Below are 6041 nucleotides of genomic sequence, written 5' to 3' on the forward strand. Positions count from 1 at the left end.
TTTATTTCCGTGTATATATTCCGCGTTCTAAATATATATATATATATGTATACATATATATATATATAGACATATGTTATATATATATATATATATATATATATATATATATACATGTATATATTGTATAATTATATATATATATATATATATATATATATATATAACGAAATGAAATGAATCGAACTTATATTACTGAACTTTTTATGAGGGTTTTATACATGTAAATATGTGTATGAATACAGTATGCCACATACCTACACTTTGTAAATAAAACATGCCCTGCAAAAAAGAAAAAAGAAAAGAGAAAACGCACGCGCAACAACAACAGAATAAAACATTCAGTTACAAGAACAAATGGCATCATTGCAGAGATAACACACATACGTGTAGGCCCCTACAATGTAAACCAAAATTTACCCAAAACTAGATATGGCAACTGGTATGCCTCCGCCATAATGCATCGTTCTCCCATTAGGTCCAGAGTATGTCTTGACAATGTGAGATGACAGTTTCACATAACTGGCAAAAAAAAATGAAATGAAATGAAATAAAATAAATAAATAAATAAAATTACGTGTTTGTCACAAATGTGTTAAGTGTTTACTTTTTTTGAACTGAGTTTCATTTGGAAGGATGGCGAGATTGATGAAGAGAGCAGGTCAAAATATGGGAAATATTTTGACATTGAACATCTTCCCTTGACGTTTGACCCCACGGCAAAAATCTTTCCCTCCGGAATCATTGTGCAGTAATGCATGCATACACCTAGGCCCATATGCATTGAGTAGTCATCAAAGCATGGAAAATATGTAGACTTTTAGATCACTGTCGGGCAGCAAGAAAACACGCACCATGTATACTACGTTTCATGAGGCTACATACCTTGAGCCAATTCTAAGACGTATGGAGAAAAAAAGGTGAAATTCTAGCAGATTTCACTAGACCTCTGACCTCTAACCTATGACCCCATGGCCCACAACCTTCCCTAGATGATATTTATCTGGTAGTGCATGTGTACACAGCATTTAAAGGAAATAAAAAGACACCGTGGGGCAATGTATAGATATGGGTGAAAATTTTAATAGATGACATTTTAAGAACTTGATCTTGACTTTTGACCTTGGACTTTGAACATGCGCAGCCAAAGGTTGATAGGCGCAACTTCGTCTACTCATACATACATAATATGACGAGTTCATAATATCTTAGGCCATTTCCGAGATACACTGTATGGAGAACAAGGCAAGTGCCAAATTGTGTCTCGCCCATTCGTGTGGAAGAAATTGATGTTTTTCTAACTCCCAGAAGTTCACTGACCCGCCTATGACCTTTGACCTTGTGGTGACCTTCAACTCCCCAAGGGACATTTACCATCCAAGTTTGGTCACAAACGGACAAAGGGATCAAAAGTTATGAGCTATAATCGAACGTGCCGTAAAAACTTTACATTGGAACCTAAAAGTTTGTTGACCCCTGTCTGTGGCCTTTGACCTTGTGATGACCTTCAACTCCCCAAGTGACATCTACCATCAAAGTTTGGTCACAAACGGACTTAAATATCAAAAGTCATGAGTCATAATCAAAACGCGCCGTAAAAACTTAAAGGGACCGCAAACCCAAAGAGCAATGTGGATTGAGTGAAAGCAGTAACATTAGTAGAACACATCAGTGAAAGTTTGAGGAAAATCGGGCAGTCGATGCAAAAGTTATGAATTTTTAAAGTTTTCGTGTTGGAACTGCTGGGTAAGGAGACTACTAGAGGTTATGACGTATGAGTGGACTACAATATAAAGAAAAAATCAATAAAGATTCATTTTTCACGAAAATAATACATTCCACCAAATTGATGCTGACATATTATGTTAGGGGTAGCACTTATTCCCCCTGCTTTCTGAAAGCAGTTAGTCAAGTACTTTTCATTTTGCTAGAAAAGTGAATTTTTGTGGAATTCCTTTTGTATTTTCTTTATATTGTTGTCCACTCATACGTCATAACCTCTGTCTCCTCATCCAGCGGTTCCAACACCAAAACTTTAAAAATTCATAACTTTTGCAACGATTGTCCGATTTTCCTCAAACTTTCACTTTTGTGTTCTACTAATGTTAATGCTATTAGTCAATCCACATTGCTCCTTGGGTTTGCGTTCCCTTTAACATTGGGCCCTAAAAGTTCGTTGACCCCTGTCTGTGGCCTTCGACCTAGTGGTGACCTTCAACTCCCCAAGGGACATCTTCTGTCCAAGTTTGGTCACAAACGGACATAAACATCAAAAGTTATGAGCCGTAATCGAAACGCGCCGTAAAAACTTAAACATTGGGCCCTAAAGTTCATTGACCTCTGCCTGTGACCTTTGACCTTGAGGTGACCTTCATATTTGGTAAAATGTGTAACTTTGTGTAACCACTCTTCCCTCCAAGTTTGATTGAAATTGAAGTCCTCAGTAAAGAGTTATTCAAGTTTTTGTAGCTTCACGGACGGACGACGGACAGACGACGGATGGACGACGGACAGACGCTGCAGGCGGTCCCTTAAGGCGGTGTCACACCTGTCCGGGCAAGCTACGCGGGCTTGTGGCGAGGAGGTAGTTTAAAGCACGTAGAAGATTTTCCGCGGGCGGACAAGAATGTTTGCAATTTTCGCACTTGTTTCTTACTTACTAGACGCGTGCTACTTAGCTTCTACTTGCGTGTGTTCCGTGTGACTCGCGTGAGAGCTTTGAAACCGATCCATTTTCTGTTACGAGCGACTTACGGGGATTGCGAAGTACCTGCTTTGGAGTTGCCTGTGAGGTGCTACCGGTAAGGGTTTCCTACTTGTGTTCTGCGCGTACCTCTACGGGCAACTCCCGTGACTCTTCCGGAACAAGTTTTGAGCATGCTCAAGGCCTTGTCATACCGTATCTGGGGAAGTTTTGCGGCTTTACTTGCGGGGAAACAAATTTGCTACCCGGAGCTCTCCGCAGTTGGCCCGAACTTGACAGTACCTAGCACTTATCTCGTCCTTAGTTGCCCGAAGGTGCGCACGCTAGTCCAATTTTCCCGCAGCAAAGTTTTGAGCATGACCAAATCTATTTCCGGATGAGTCGTGAGGATTGCCCGAAGAGTTCCACGCAGAACACCCGTAGGAGGGCCGTAGCCGCCGCAATTCACAGGCATTTGACCCACTTGAAGTAAGTAAGTTGCCCGCTGATCTATGCCTATGTGAAGGGAGTGCGTGCCATTTGTGGGCTCATTCTCTTCTTTGTCCTCTGTCCTCTGTGGCGTCGAGGACTACCTGGTCCCTTTCGGACAGGACTTCATCCGCCGAATGGACTTCAGCAGTAATTTGATGCATTTGCTGTGAATCTTCCGGGCTTTGTGGCTGTCCATCCACTGGACGTTCTCTGCCCTTGTACACTTTCCGTCTACGGGGCCATCTTCACTTCTTGAAAGCTAATTGACAAATGATTGTTTGCTCATCCACTCGAACCAGCCTATTGTTCAGACTAGCACTCACCTCGCAGGCGACTAGTACGCAGATAACACGCAGTTGTGGCGTAGGTACTTCGCAGAGCCCGTATGTCGCCCGTAACTGACATAAAAGAAGCTATCACGAAGCTATCACGTGACACCCACGCGCCTAACATGCAGTTCAACGGAATACACGCAAGAAGGACTTAGGTATCACGCGTTTATCATGTAATACCCACGCCAAACTCGCCCTAAACCTTGTCCGGCCGCAGAAATTATTCTGCGTGCTGAAAAATCCCCATACGCAATAAGCCCGCTTAGCTGGTTTGACAGGGCCTTTTTTGGCAGTGGGTAAATAGAGCCAGCGTGCGCACCTCCGGGTAACTACTTTTGAGATATATGCTAAGTACTGTCATGTGCGGGTCATCTGCGGGGACCTCCGGATAGCAAAAATGTTCTTCGGAAGTCGCACGCAAGGCTGGTGTGACACGGCCTTTAAGGCCACCGCACACTACACGATCAGACTGGTCTTAAAGTCTTAAGCCAAGCGGGGTCTTAAGACTAGTCGTACGACCGGACACCGCACACTATACGACCCGACTGCAAAGCGCGCGCAGTGCGCACTGCGTGCGCTTGCATTTTACTGCATTGTGAATGGCTGAAAGCCTACGACCAGTCGTAGAAATTCAACATGTCAAATCTCTACGACTGGCGCTAAGACCCAGTCGTACGACTAGAAAATGGCAAGATTGTGACGTCACACTTCTAGTCTTAAGGTCTTAAGACCGGTGAATCGGGGCAAAATCGTGTAGTGTGCGGCGGGCTTAAGTCTCCCCACACCTCCGGTGGGCTCGACAAAAAGTATCATTTTAGGATTTTCTCTTGACCTTTGACCCTTGACCCCATTGCCCAAAACTTGCTCTAGAGAATCTTTATAATGGTAAAGCGTATACACTAAGTTTCATGGAAAAATCTTGAGACATTGCATGGATATGGGTGGAATACAGACATTTTAAGAATTTGACCTGAACCGTTGACCTTTGACGTTGAACATGTGCAAACAAAATTTAACAGGCAGGACTTCGTCCACTGGCACATACATATTAATCATAACGGATCTTGTAGTTTTGGTTGAGGCCTAACTTCAGGTTTCTAACATTTGTTGGTAAGACGATGAGAAACCTCTTACGAAATATGAAGAAGTATGTAAGTCCATGAGAAATTAAACGTTTATTTGATGAAAATTAGTTTTGGAATGGCTGAAATACCCAACACAGAGCAATACTAATACAAGAGACCCGGGGTCTCGCGCTCACCTGAGTATCGCAAGTTCACCTTCCATGCATTCTTGCAGACTCTTACCTGAGAACATTAGAAACTTGTGGTGGGGGTAGCTTTGAGAGCTGGTGTCCATTTGCATATTCCATCACACTGGTAAAAACACCTGCATGTACACTGTACTTTATAGAATGTTGGATTATGCAGCTTGGGGGAAAAAGACTGAAAGCCCTATCACTTTTGATTAGAACTAGAGAAAGATATTATTGAATATTCCTTAAGTTAGGAGGTTTGGACCCCCTTGTGCCCCATGGAAAGCATAGTGCCCATGCAAACACTTTGAGATCCTATCCCCATAGGAATGCTACTTGCCAAGTTTGGTGAAAATCCATTGTGTTGTTTTCAGCAAGATGAAAATTTATGTCCCCCCCCCCCCCTCGACTCGGGGGGGGGGGGGGGGCAGCCCTGGATCTGCAATGAACAAACTTGGAACTAGTCGTCAATACTGTACAAACTCAAAGTAACTTTGCTTTATCACTTCTGGCTCTAGAGAAGAATTGTAAATATTCCTTAATGTGGGGGGGGGGGGGGGGAATTAGGCCCCCTCGGGTCCCCCAAGGGGAGCATGGTGCCCTGTTGAATGAATTGAGATCTTAACCCCCTGCTAATGCTACTTGTCAAGTTTAGTGAATATTCATCAAGGGGTTTTCAACAATGATGAACATGTATGTACAATTTACATCACCATTTGGACCCATCCTACCCCACTCCCTTGGTTCCCACGGGGAGGGGGCACTCCTGAATCTGCCATGAACAAACTTGAAACAACTGTCATCAGTATACTGACTCATTGTATTAACTTAGCTCAATCACTTCTGATTCTAGAGAAAGATTCCTTACTGGGGGTGGGTTGGGCCCCCTGGGAACCCCCAGGTGGGGCATGGTGCCCGTCTATCCCCCTAGGGATGCTACCTTCCAAGTTTGGGGAAAATTCATCGTGGGGTTTTCAAGAAAAAGATGACAATTTACAATTTAGGCCCCAATTTAGGCCCCAGGTGGGGCATGGTGCCTATTTCATGTACCGGTAGTTCAGATTCTGGGGATGCTACCTGCCAAGTTTGGTGAAAATTCATCATGCATTCTTAAGAAAAAGATGAAAATGTACAATGGTTATTTGGGCCCATTAGGACCCCTCCCCTGGGTCCCAAGGGGGGCACCTCTGATTCCGCCATGAACAAACTTGAAACTATAATCATCAATGTACTAACACATGGTATAAACTTAGCTCTATCACTTCTGGTTCTAAAGAAG

This window comes from Diadema antillarum, unplaced genomic scaffold (genome assembly GCF_040938485.1).
Source record: "Diadema antillarum isolate AM-2024a unplaced genomic scaffold, OU_Dant_1.0 scf00000010, whole genome shotgun sequence".
Taxonomy (NCBI): Eukaryota; Metazoa; Echinodermata; class Echinoidea; order Diadematoida; family Diadematidae; genus Diadema; species Diadema antillarum.